Below are 13,385 nucleotides of genomic sequence, written 5' to 3'. Positions count from 1 at the left end.
GTCCCTCCTCCCTGCTTCTCAGCAGGCAGTTCCCAGGGAGGGGACTCGCAGCCCTCAGGATGGCTTTGCTTCCCTTCTGAGGAGTGTGGCTGAGCAGGGGGCACGCGGGAGGTGCTGAGCTGACACTTTACCCAGCCATGGCGTCAGCCCCACTTCTCCGGAGCCGGGCGGCCTGTCCCCTGCAGCGTCGACGCTTTCCGTCTGTCCGCACCCAGAGTCCGGAGTCCGGCTCTACCCGAGCGTGTGTCACAGCAGCATGTTTAGCATGGAGGGTGGGACCTCAGGCCTTTGCGGTTCTCTGCTCCAGAACCAGTTCCACCCGGGGCCACAGGGGCCCTTTCATCTCCTGCCCGCATCCCCACCCCCGAGAGTTAGTTTTGTTTTCAGGTTTCCAAAGCCAGGTCTGTCCCTTGCACAGCCAGGGAGACAGAGCCCAGAGTGCAAGACCCACCTGAGGCCAAAGGCGGGCGGCAGCATGGCGAACAGGGAGCCCACCTCACTTGTGGGGCTCCCCGGACAAAACTCTGGGGTCCAGACTTTCCCAGAGGTGGGGCGGAGGTGAGGCCCCGCAGGGCTCGGCCCCTGCTCCCTGCCCACTGCGCCTCCCCAGGGGCCAGAGGAACCGGACTCAGCCCAGCAGGCCGAGGGTGCCTGTGCCCGTCCTCACTGTGCAGACTGGGCAGGGACAAGCCGGGGCTCCGCACAGGTGATCGCACAGAGAATGGTCCCCGGGAGACGTCTGCCCCTGTGTCGGGGTCTGTGGCCTCTTCTCCCACCGAGGAGAGCGCCCGGGCCACGTGCGCCCTGCACCCGCACGGCTGGGCAAGCAGAGTGCTCCGGGCGCGGCTCCGGGCGCGGCTCTTCCTGCTTCCATCAGACAAAGGGGACGGGCACGTGGGAAGTGGGAACTCCATGCCTTTGACGGAGGCATCAGCCCGACTCAGCCCGGTCAGGGATCAGAACGTTCCCCTCACTCCAGAAACACCCTCACGGTCCTCGCAGCCCGCCCCTCGCCCTGTCCCAGTCCGAGGCCGCCACCTTTCTGAATCCTGTCTAGGTTCCTGTTGTCACCTACGATATCGCACATGACCGGCAGGTGCTGCCTGGAGCCTGGCTGTCCCCATGGAGAGTCCTGCCCTGAGCGTGGACACCGTTCTGTGTGTCATGGTCCTGATCCTTCTTATTGCTGAAGGGAATTCCAGGCACGAAGAGTCTTCCTGGAAATGACCAGCCCCAGGGAAAGGAAACTGAAGCCAGAGTCAAGCAGAGGTGGCGGCTGCGGCCCAGATGGGGCTGAGGAGGCCTCGGGAAGGAGGCGGACCCCTGTCTGCTGTCCCTTGTAGGGGACTGGTCCAGCCACGGCGAGGAGAACGTTCAGGGACAGAGTGGGAGCAGGGACGGGGAGGTCACTCTGCACTCAACACCCTGGGGGACGGGCAGGAAAGGTCCCCTGGGCCTCTGCCCAGTGCGCCCCCCGCCCCCGTGTCTGGGGCACAGAGGCCATGCCAGGCTTGGCCCTCCGAGCGCGTGGCAACAGGCCTGACTTCCTCACGGAGGGTGCCTGGAGCCGCCTGGAGGACCCTCCCTGTCCTCGCAGGTCTCAGGGGTGGGAGGGACAAACGGAGGCAGGACGGATCGGGGACTGGCACCAGGGAGGCTGCTCATGGCTATTCTGCCGCTCAAGCCGACACCAGCCAGCGACAGTGTAACTGTCCCTCCTGTCAGCCTCACAGCCTTGTGGTTTTCTGAGCAGGAAACGACACCACGAAGTACAGAAAGACCCTTCCTGTTTGACTCAGAAAAGAGCTCGCTCTAGCAAAAAGCCACCCAACCCCTTTTGCTCGCCCTTTCTCTTAAACATTCCTCCCATTAGTTACAGTAGAGAAACCCCCGGCCCCAGAGCCCCGCACAACCTCCCCGGGACTCCCGGGAGCTCCCCTCCCACGAGGTCACCGCGTGCCTCCTGCGTGGACGTCCCCTTTTGCAGCAAACTTTGAGAGTGACTGTGGCGCTGCCCTGTGAGCTGGAGTTGCTGTGGGTTCCTAATGGGACTCTTCCCTTGGGAAATGCAAGGACCCGTGTCTCTGACATCAACACGACCCCTGAGTAAACCTGCCTTGTCATCCCGCCTGGTCAGCCTCGCCCTGGCTCTGAACACGGGCCACCAGATCCGGGACTGGCTGGGCGGCCCCACACGGTCACTCTGCTCCCACACCTGCCGGAAGGTGGGCCAGGGCGCAGGTGCCCTCCCAGAAGAAGGGGCCAGGTGGGGCTGCAGTCCCGAGGGCCTAAAGGGTGTCACCTGTGCCCTCAGCTGGGGATGGTCCTGCAGGCTCCAGGTGAAAGGGGCTGACCTGGCAGAGACTGAGCTGTCCACTGTCACCTGGACGGGAGGCCTGTGGGGCCAGGCTGCTCGGGTGCCCTCAGCTCAGGCCACATGTCCTGCATGATGCCAGCACAGGGCCTGGCAGCTCACTGGGCACGACTACCACGCTCCTGCTGGACGCCACCCCTGGGGCTCACCCCTGCTCCCAGCAGACCATGAAGAGGGCCCCCCAACACGGCTCCCCCTCTGAGGACTGCACAGGACGGGGTGGCAGAGGGGGTGGGGTGCCCTTTCCAGTGTGCGGAGGCTGAGGGGAGGCTGTGGGACCTGGCTCGTTTCCATTCATCTCCCGGCAGACCCCAGGGACAGCTGGAGCCCCCCTAGCAAGGAGGTCTGGGCTGGGCTCAGGGTGACCCTGGGGGACCTGGGCAGGAAAGCCCTGCTCTTCCCCCCTCCTCCCTGACCTGAGCCCGGACGTTGGGAGCCCTGGGCGGGGCCCCTCCCAGAAAGACTGAGCTGGGACGTTGTGGGCCGATGATGGGGGAGCAGTCAGGGACAGTGGGGGCGCAGACTCGGGGTCCCCTCACAGTCAGGCCGAGCAGGCCACCAGCAGGGAAGCCCCGCGCAGGCCCCGGCAAGTGCTAAAACAGAGTCCCACCCTGCCCCAGAGGAGAAGGGGTCAGCCAAGGCTGTGGCTCAGGGAACATTTATTGCCCATGCGAGTCTGAACCCGACTGAGCTGCCCGGGAGGACTGGAGGGGCTGCACAGCCAGGGACCCTCCAGGGCAGGGCCTCCACGTCCATGGTGGCAGCTGGCCTCACCACCCGCCGGGCAGGGGCACCACCATGGTGAGGCTGGACTTGTTCCGGATCTGGTAGTCCTGCAGCGTGTTCTCGGGGTTCAGACGGCGGCTGGCGAACATCAGCGTGAAGTCTGCCGTGTCTGGGGCAGAAAGGAGGGGCGTCAGCCTGGGCCTGCCCCCAAATCCCTGAGGGGTGCTCCTGGCTGGGGTTTGGAGGGGTCAGAGGGTATTTCCCAGGAGAGCTGAGGGGCAAGTGCTTTCCAGGGTCCGAGGCCTCCAAGCTCTTCCCTGGAGCGTGGCACCGGCTGGCGAGAGCTCCCTGGAGGGGCACACCCTCCCCCTGCCTGACTTGGGGTGCGGAGAGAGCCCAGGAGGAGCAGCGGAGGGGGCGGCGAGCCCCAGGCAGCACCCCTGGCTGCAGGAGCCCTGACTTCAGGGCTGGGGACTCTTCATGCCAGCAGGGATGCCAAAGAGGGCTGGGCGCTGCTAAACCCCGGTACTCACATGCACAGAAATGGGGAGACAGACTCAGGAGGGAGTTTGGGGGGCCCCACACCTGTCCAGACCCAGATCCCAAGTGACAAGCCCCCTGAGGCCTCTCGTCCACTCTGAGCTCTGGCTATAGACCCGGGGCCAGCCCCGCCCCATCATCAGCCCCTGGAGGGGAGCCGCAGACCCTCCCCAGGACCCCTTACCTGGGGAGCCAAGCCCCACCTCCCTGCTCACCTGACATGAGCACAATCCGGGCCACCAACTCCATCAACTTCCTCACAGTCATTTTGTTGAAGTTTTCCTCAGAATCGGCCACGTCCAGCACAACGTCCCTGCCCTTGACGCCGTGCACCACCACCTGGAACAGCATCTTCCTCTTGGACCTGACGGACCGACTGTGGGACGGCACTACCCGCAGTGGAGGCCACTCTGGGGCAGGGAGCTGCTGCTGGCTCTGGGCACTGCAGGGGGAGCCGCAGCCTGCAGGGCCCTGGGCAAGGCCCGCCCCGCCCCCCTCTGCCCGCCCCTTGTCCCGCCCCTCGGGGACTTCCTGCCTTCCCTGGGCAGCTCTGGGTCCCTGAGAATCAGTCTGAGAAGGGGCTTCTCCTGCTCAAGCTGCCAGAGGGGTGCAGGAGGGCATGTATGTCCTTGAGTGTGGCGGTCTGTGTGTTTGAGTGTCCTTGTGTGCCTTTGTGTGTGTGTCCCTGAGTCTCCATCTGTATGTGTCCCTGAGTCTCCATCTGTGTGTGTCCCTGAGTCTCCATCTGTGTGTGTCCCTGAGTCTCCATCTGTGTGTGTCCCCGAGTCTCCATCTGTGTGTGTCCCTGAGTCTCCATCTGTGTGTGTCCCTGAGTCTCCATCTGTGTGTGTCCCTGAGTCTCCATCTGTGTGTGTCCCTGAGTCTCCATCTGTGTGTGTCCCTGAGTCTCCATCTGTGTGTGTCCCTGAGTCTCCATCTGTGTGTGTCCCTGAGTCTCCATCTGTGTGTGTCCCTGAGTCTCCATCTGTGTGTGTCCCCGAGTCTCCATCTGTGTGTGTCCCCGAGTCTCCATCTGTGTGTGTTTTGTGTCAGTGTGATGACGTGAGTGTGCGTGTTCCTGTGTGGTGAGGGTCTGTAAGGGGCTGGGTGTGAGCTCTCCTGTCCTGGCTGTCCCTGGTGCAAGTGACAGGGGAGGACAGTGCCCCTGCCTCCGCCTCCCGTTCACAAGTACACAGGTGATAAAGGTGGGGAGACAGGCTGGGGACCCTTTCCTCCACCCCTTCAGTGATTCCCAGACGTGCTGCCAGGAAGTCCCTCTGGGCAGGGTCCTTGCCCAGAATGCACAGCCCCTCCTCGTAGCCGACTTCTTGGGGGTCCCTCTTCTGACTCTTGGTCCATCTCTGATTGTAGCCAAGTCTTGGTGGACATTTCTGTGTGAAGTCAGACACCCCCAGGAACCTGCTCCTTCCCTGATCACAGTCCCAGTAGGGAGGGAGTCCCAGCCCTGGGCCCTCAGACCATGAGTTCAGTGGTGCCGGGCACATGTCCTGTCCTGGGCGTCTCCTGTGTCCGCAGATGTACCCCAGGACCCGTCCCTCCAGCTCTTCTGCTCCGGGGCTTCCTTCCTTCCTAATCAGGCCTGCTCCTGCCCGCTCCCCTTTAACCAAGGCCAAGGTCAGTGCTCATAACAGACATCTGTGATGGCCAGATATTCACCGTGTTCGAAAACCTGCTTTTTCAGAAAATTGCCAGAGAACGTTCTCCACGGGTGGACTAGAGCTGGCGCACGCTGCTACTCTTGTCTCAGGGTGAGCTGTGGGGTCATTTAACCAGAGTCCGCGGTGACAGAAACAGAGTGACGGTCAGTCCCTGCAGGCAGCAGGCTGTGGGGCCAGGGGTCTAGGTCAGCGGTCAGCAAGCGTTTTCTATGAAGGGCAGATGGTAAATATTTTCAGTCCCCTTTGCCGCTAGTCCAGCTGCCACTGGGGCCCGACAGCAGCACAGAGGGTCTGGACAGACGGACGCGGCTGAGCCCCGAAAGCCTCCATTTGCACAGAGGCAGGGGCTGCACGTGGCCGTAGCTGGGGGACCCTGGTGGGTTCGTCCAAACCAGAAGGCCCTGCTGGCTCTTTTCTTCCAGCCCGTGCGTGGACTCTTCTACTCGAGCTGCAGCCTTTATGGAAGTAGATTTTTTGCCGTAGAAAAACTCCCCCTTGGCAAGGCCAGAGCCCCGCGTGTGTCAGGACACCCGGGACAGGGAACTGAGTGAGGCTGTGGGGCTTCCAGCGCAGGAGCAGCAGCCCCTGAAGAGGCGGACCCGCGAGGGCACCGAGGCCTTTGGGAGTGAGCGCCAGTCATCTGTGCAGTGAGAGGCCCCGTCCCTGAGGCAGCACGTTCCCTGAGGGGAGGTGACAGCCCCTGTGCTCAGTTCACGGTAGCACCCTCAGCCAGCTCTGCTCTGAACAGGGCACACTGACCCTGGCAGCGTGGAGCCCACTTGACGACACGCCCTGCCCTGGTGACTGTGGTTCTGCTGAAGCCCCTCAGGACAAGTATGTGGTTCACATGGGGCCGTGAGCAACCTTTCTAGATTAGGGTTGGGGACAAGTGTTGATCACATGGGGCCAAGTCCAACCTTTCTAGATTAGGGTTGGGGTGAACACAGGAGGGGGACTTACCTGCCAGCAGTGAGCCGGCGTCAGATTCTACTTTTGAGACATTTAAAGGAACAGCTGCTAGAGGATTGTCAGCAGATTCTGAGGACAGTCACGGGCTAGATTAGAAGTAAAACAAACGTAAAGTGAAGGGGCCCAGAGGAGGCGACAATAACTTGCGACAGCATCTTGGGCAGAAGCTGCGAGCCCCGCTGACACCTGTTCCTGGAGAGTTCTCAGCAGTTCTCAGTGTAAGGTCTGCGGGTGGACAGAAGAAGAGGACTGGCCTGTGAGCGGGAAGCATGAAGTGTCTGTGCCACACCAGTATCGTTCACCGTTGTTCATACTTTCTGTGATTATTGCACCTAAACTAGTCAGCCGTTTATGTTGATTTCTACCGTTAACCAAAATACCCCATTTTCATTAGTGTCCGGGTACGGGTGCGATACCTGCATGCCCTGTTCACACTGACCCCAATTCTTTGCTCCCGGGCTGTGAGCTGCAAGAGTAAACCAGTCCCCTCATTACAGAGTGGGGAAACTGAGGCTGGGGAGGGGCCCGCTGCCCTGAGGCTGCAGCACGTGGCCTGGCCACATCTGCCCTGTTTCCAGCATGGGGCCTGCTCTCCCGGCCACGCACCGGCACCCCCTCACTGTCACCCAGAAATGGGCCCACAGTGTCCCCGCTCAGTCTTTTCTGGGAGGCTGACCAGGCCCTTGGCACCTGGGATGTTTGCACCAACCTCTAATGAGGAGCCCACCAGGAGGCCTGCAGCCCCCACTCCTTCCAGGGTCCCTGGAGCGGGAAGAAAGGAGCACACATGTCCAGGACTCATCTGAAAGGTCACAGCTCAGGGATAGAGGACATGTCCTGGGACAGTGTGGTCACTGGAGGGCACCCCACCTCCTGCCAGAGCCCGTGTGACAGCAGGGGACTCACACCCCAGCTGGTCTGTGGAGTCTTTTTAGTGTATGAGTCCTCAGTGCCGTGGACCTTGGCTTGGACTCCGGTGCAGAGTCCAGGGCCAGGAGGACACGCAGGGCAAGGAGCCAGCGAAGTGCTGCAGAGCTGGCCAGGCGACACCCACCTCCAGCCTCTGTCCACTGCTGCAGTCAAGGATGCTGGGCTGCTGGCATGGGCACCTCACCCCAGGCCCCGCCTCTCACTCCATCTTCAGTCACCCACCCAAGGGCAGTCTACATGGGAGCCCCTCAGCTTCATCTCTGGAAACCCAGATGGTTCCTCCAGGATAACTTTTCCCTTTGAAATTTCTGGTACAAAACACAGAAACCCGGGCAGCCTGTATATGTTTGACCCCAGGGCCAGACTCAAGACCTCAGTGGGGGCTTGGTGGGGACACCCATGTGATCTGCCCTCTGAGCCAGCTGGACAGAGTCCTGGTCACAGGCCATGGGTAAGCTGCCTGCCTGTCCCCAAGAGGTGGCCGGGATGGGGAGGGTTCTTGGGGTTTTGCAGGCAGTGCTGCCTGGCCAGCTCCCATTCACAGCCACTGGGACCCTGTCACCGCAGCCCTGGGACTGTCCAGTGACTTCTAGAGGTTAGGGGCAGTGGGCAGCGACTAGAGACAAGTTGCAAAACTTGTGGGGCCTCAGTAGGGATGACGCAGCTGCTCTCAGTAGTCACCACATGCCCAGAACTCCCTCTGCCTTGGCCAAGCCTGCATAGCCCCCACAGAGCACCACGGAATGCTCCTTACAAGCCACCCACCCACCTCCCATCCTCCATGCCCAGAGCCCCGCACAGCTCCCATGGAACCAGGTGCAGAGCACCCAGCTGCCTTCACTCAGCCCCACACGGAGCCCCACAGCCCGCACATCCCATGGGCTCTCCTCCAGGATAACTTTTCCCTTTGAAATTTCTGGTACAAAACACAGAAACCCGGGCAGCCTGTATATGTTTGACCCCAGGGCCAGACTCAAGACCTCAGTGGGGGCTTGGTGGGGACACCCATGTGATCTGCCCTCTGAGCCAGCTGGACAGAGTCCTGGTCACAGGCCATGGGTAAGCTGCCTGCCTGTCCCCAAGAGGTGGCCGGGATGGGGAGGGTTCTTGGGGTTTTGCAGGCAGTGCTGCCTGGCCAGCTCCCATTCACAGCCACTGGGACCCTGTCACTGCAGCCCTGGGACTGTCCAGTGACTGCTAGAGGTTAGGGGCAGTGGGCAGGGACTAGAGACAAGTTGCAAAACTTGTGGGGCCTCAGTAGGGATGACGCAGCTGCTCTCAGTAGTCACCACATGCCCAGAACTCCCTCTGCCTTGGCCAAGCCTGCATAGCCCCCACAGAGCACCACGGAATGCTCCTTACAAGCCACCCACCCACCTCCCATCCTCCATGCCCAGAGCCCCGCACAGCTCCCATGGAACCAGGTGCAGAGCACCCAGCTGCCTTCACTCAGCCCCACACGGAGCCCCACAGCCCGCACATCCCATGGGCTCAGCTGCATGTGCTGACCTCCTGGGTCCTCCTGACTCCCCCGCCCTGCAGAAGAAGGTCAGAGAGCACTGAAGCCCCTGCAGGGCCAGTGCCCAGCTCCTGCCAGCCTGATCTGTGGTTGGGGCGTGAGGGGCGGTGTTGGGGGCTCCTACCGGCAACCCCGCCCCATGGCCTTTGTCCTGAGCAAGCCCAAGGAGACTGGCCTGCTGGGAGCCCCTGAGGTCAGGCAAACACCCTGCACCTGAGTGCCCCTGGGTGAGGGGCTCCTTTCATCCCGGGGCTGCCCCCGTCCTTGGCCCATGGGGTGGGCAGTATGGGCTGGCCTCACCCCACCTGCCTCTGAGATGCATTATTCCATGAGGCTCCAGCTGAGAACCTGGGAAGAGGGTCTTGGGAAGGGTGGCACCTCCCCAGAGCACAGACCAGTGGCTGCACAGAAACCATCAAAGGCCAGGCCCTCNCGTCCAAACCAGAAGGCCCTGCTGGCTCTTTTCTTCCAGCCCGTGCGTGGACTCTTCTACTTGAGCTGCAGCCTTTATGGAAGTAGATTTTTTGCCGTAGAAAAACTCCCCCTTGGGAAGACCAGAGCCCCGCGTGTGTCAGGACACCCGGGACAGGGAACTGAGTGAGGCTGTGGGGCTTCCAGCGCAGGAGCAGCAGCCCCTGAAGAGGCCAAACCGTGAGGGCACCAAGGCCTTTGGGAGTGAGCGCCAGTCATCTGTGCAGTGAGAGGCCCCGTCCCTGAGGCAGCACGTTCCCTGAGGGGAGGTGACAGCCCCTGTGCTCAGCTCACAGTGGCACCCTCAGCCAGGTCTGCTCGGAACAGGGCACACTGACCCTGGCAGCGCAGAGCCCAATCGATGACACGCCCTGCCCTGGTGACTGTGGTTCTGCTGAAGCCCCTCAGGACAAGTATGTGGTTCACATGGGGCCGTGAGCAACCTTTCTAGATTAGGGTTGGGGACAAGTGTTGATCACATGGGGCCATGAGCAACCTTTCTAGATTAGGGTTGGGGACAAGTGTTGTTCACGTGGGGCCAAGTCCAACCTTTCTAGATTAGGGTTGGGGACAAGTGTTGATCACATGGGGCCGTGAGCAACCCTTCTAGATTAGGGTTGGGGACAAGTGTTGATCACATGGGGCCAAGTCCAACCTTTCTAGGTTAGGGTTGGGGTGAACACAGGAGGGGGACTTACCTGCCAGGAGTCAGCCGGCGTCGGATTCTACTTTTGAGACATTTAAAGGAACAGCTGCTAGAGGATTGTCAGCAGATTCTGAGGACAGTCACGGGCTAGATTAGAAGTAAAACAAACGTAAAGTGAAGGGGCCCAGAGGAGGCGACAATAACTTGCGACAGCATCTTGGGCAGAAGCTGCGAGCCCCGCTGTCACCTGTTCCTGGAGAGTTCTCAGCAGTTCTCAGTGTAAGGTCTGCGGGTGGACAGAAGAAGAGGACTGGCCTGTGAGCGGGAAGCATGAAGTGTCTGCGCCACACCAGTATCGTTCACCGTTGTTCATACTTTCTGTGATTATTGCACCTAAACTAGTCAGCCGTTTATGTTGATTTCTACCGTTAACCAAAATACCCCATTTTCATTAGTGTCCGGGTACGGGTGCGATACCTGCATGCCCTGTTCACACTGACCCCAATTCTTTGCTCCCGGGCTGTGAGCTGCAAGAGTAAACCAGTCCCCTCATTACAGAGTGGGGAAACTGAGGCTGGGGAGGGGCCCGCTGCCCTGAGGCTGCAGCACGTGGCCTGGCCACATCTGCCCTGTTTCCAGCATGGGGCCTGCTCTCCCGGCCACGCACCGGCACCCCCTCACTGTCACCCAGAAATGGGCCCACAGTGTCCCCGCTCAGTCTTTTCTGGGAGGCTGACCAGGCCCTTGGCACCTGGGATGTTTGCACCAACCTCTAATGAGGAGCCCACCAGGAGGCCTGCAGCCCCCACTCCTTCCAGGGTCCCTGGAGCAGGAAGAAAGGAGCACACATGTCCAGGACTCATCTGAAAGGTCACAGCTCAGGGATAGAGGACATGTCCTGGGACAGTGTGGTCACTGGAGGGCACCCCACCTCCTGCCAGAGCCCGTGTGACAGCAGGGGACTCACACCCCAGCTGGTCTGTGGAGTCTTTTTAGTGTATGAGTCCTCAGTGCCGTGGACCTTGGCTTGGACTCCGGTGCAGAGTCCAGGGCCAGGAGGACACGCAGGGCAAGGAGCCAGCGAAGTGCTGCAGAGCTGGCCAGGCGACACCCACCTCCAGCCTCTGTCCACTGCTGCAGTCAAGGATGCTGGGCTGCTGGCATGGGCACCTCACCCCAGGCCCCGCCTCTCACTCCATCTTCAGTCACCCACCCAAGGGCAGTCTACATGGGAGCCCCTCAGCTTCATCTCTGGAAACCCAGATGGTTCCTCCAGGATAACTTTTCCCTTTGAAATTTCTGGTACAAAACACAGAAACCCGGGCAGCCTGTATATGTTTGACCCCAGGGCCAGACTCAAGACCTCAGTGGGGGCTTGGTGGGGACACCCATGTGATCTGCCCTCTGAGCCAGCTGGACAGAGTCCTGGTCACAGGCCATGGGTAAGCTGCCTGCCTGTCCCCAAGAGGTGGCCGGGATGGGGAGGGTTCTTGGGGTTTTGCAGGCAGTGCTGCCTGGCCAGCTCCCATTCACAGCCACTGGGACCCTGTCACTGCAGCCCTGGGACTGTCCAGTGACTGCTAGAGGTTAGGGGCAGTGGGCAGGGACTAGAGACAAGTTGCAAAACTTGTGGGGCCTCAGTAGGGATGACGCAGCTGCTCTCAGTAGTCACCACATGCCCAGAACTCCCTCTGCCTTGGCCAAGCCTGCATAGCCCCCACAGAGCACTACGGAATGCTCCTTACAAGCCACCCACCCACCTCCTATCCTCCATGCCCAGAGCCCCGCACAGCTCCCATGGAACCAGGTGCAGAGCACCCAGCTGCCTTCACTCAGCCCCACACGGAGCCCCACAGCCCGCACATCCCATGGGCTCAGCTGCATGTGCTGACCTCCTGGGTCCTCCTGACTCCCCCGCCCTGCAGAAGAAGGTCAGAGAGCACTGAAGCCCCTGCAGGGCCAGTGCCCAGCTCCTGCCAGCCTGATCTGTGGTTGGGGCGTGAGGGGCGGTGTTGGGGGCTCCTACCGGCAACCCCGCCCCATGGCCTTTGTCCTGAGCAAGCCCAAGGAGACTGGCCTGCTGGGAGCCCCTGAGGTCAGGCAAACACCCTGCACCTGAGTGCCCCTGGGTGAGGGGCTCCTTTCATCCCGGGGCTGCCCCCGTCCTTGGCCCATGGGGTGGGCAGTATGGGCTGGCCTCACCCCACCTGCCTCTGAGATGCATTATTCCATGAGGCTCCAGCTGAGAACCTGGGAAGAGGGTCTTGGGAAGGGTGGCACCTCCCCAGAGCACAGACCAGTGGCTGCACAGAAACCATCAAAGGCCAGGCCCTCCGGGCAGGAAGAGTCTCCCTGGAAATGACCAGTCCCGAGAAAGGAAACCGAAGCCAGAGCCAAGCAGAGGTGGCAGCTGCGGCCCAGGTGGGGCTGAGGAGGCCTCGGGAAGGAGGCAGACCCCTGTCTGCTGTCCATTGTAGGGGACTGCTCCAGCCACGGAGAGAATGTGCAGGGACAGAATGGGAGCAGGGACGGGGAAGTCACTCTGCACTCAACACACTGTGGGACAGCCAGGAAATGAACCCTGGGCCTCTGCTCAGACCCTCCCTTGGTGTCTGGGGCACAGAGGCCCATGCCGGGGTTAGCCCTCGTGTGGGTGAGAACAGGCCTGATTTCCTCATGACCTCCACGCCCTCAGCTGCCTGGAGGACTTTCCCTGTCCTCGCAGGTCTCAGGGGTGGGAGAGACGACCTCTGCGGAAGCCTGGTCATCTCACCTGGTCAGCCTCGCCCTGGCTCTGAGCCCTGGGCCACCAGATCTGGGACTGGCTGGGCATCCCCACATGGCAACCCTCCTCCCACACCTGCCTGAAGGTGGGCCAGGGCGCAGGTGCCCTCCCAGAAGAAGGGGCCAGGTGGGGCTGCAGTCCTGAGGGCCTAAAGGGAGTCACCTGTGCCCTCAGCTGGGGATGGTGCCAGCTCCCGGTGAAAGGGGCTGACCTGGCAGAGACTGAGCTGTCCACTGTTACCTGCACGGGAGGCCTGTGGGGCCAGGTGGCCCAGGTGTCCACAACTCATGTCACTGGGGACACAGATCCCAGGAGACACTAGTGTAGGGTCTGGCAGTTCACTGGGAGTGACTGTCCCACACTCCTGCTGGAGGCCACTCCTGGGCCTCCCACTGTGCTCCCAGCAGACCACATGGCTCCTCCTCTGAGGACTGCACAGGACGGGGTGCGGAGGGGCTGGGTGTCCTTTCCAGTGTGCGGAGGCTGAGGGGAGGCTGTGGGGCCTGGTTCATTTCCATTCATCTCCCGGCTGACCCCAGGGACAGCTGGAGCCCCCTTAGCAAGGAGGCCTGGGGTGGGCTCAGGGTGACCCTGCGGGACCCCAGCAGGAAACCCCTGCTCTTCTCCCCTCTTCTCTGACCTGAGCCTGGACGTTTGGGAACCTTGGGCGGGGCCCCTCCCGGAAAGACTGAGCCTGTGTTACTGGGCACAGGTCCGCCTCCTGCCCCTGTTCAAAGCCAACCACT

Source organism: Galeopterus variegatus, unplaced genomic scaffold, assembly GCF_000696425.1.
Source record: "Galeopterus variegatus unplaced genomic scaffold, G_variegatus-3.0.2 Scaffold4253, whole genome shotgun sequence".
Classification (NCBI taxonomy): domain Eukaryota; kingdom Metazoa; phylum Chordata; class Mammalia; order Dermoptera; family Cynocephalidae; genus Galeopterus; species Galeopterus variegatus.
This window is presented reverse-complemented; position numbering follows the sequence as displayed.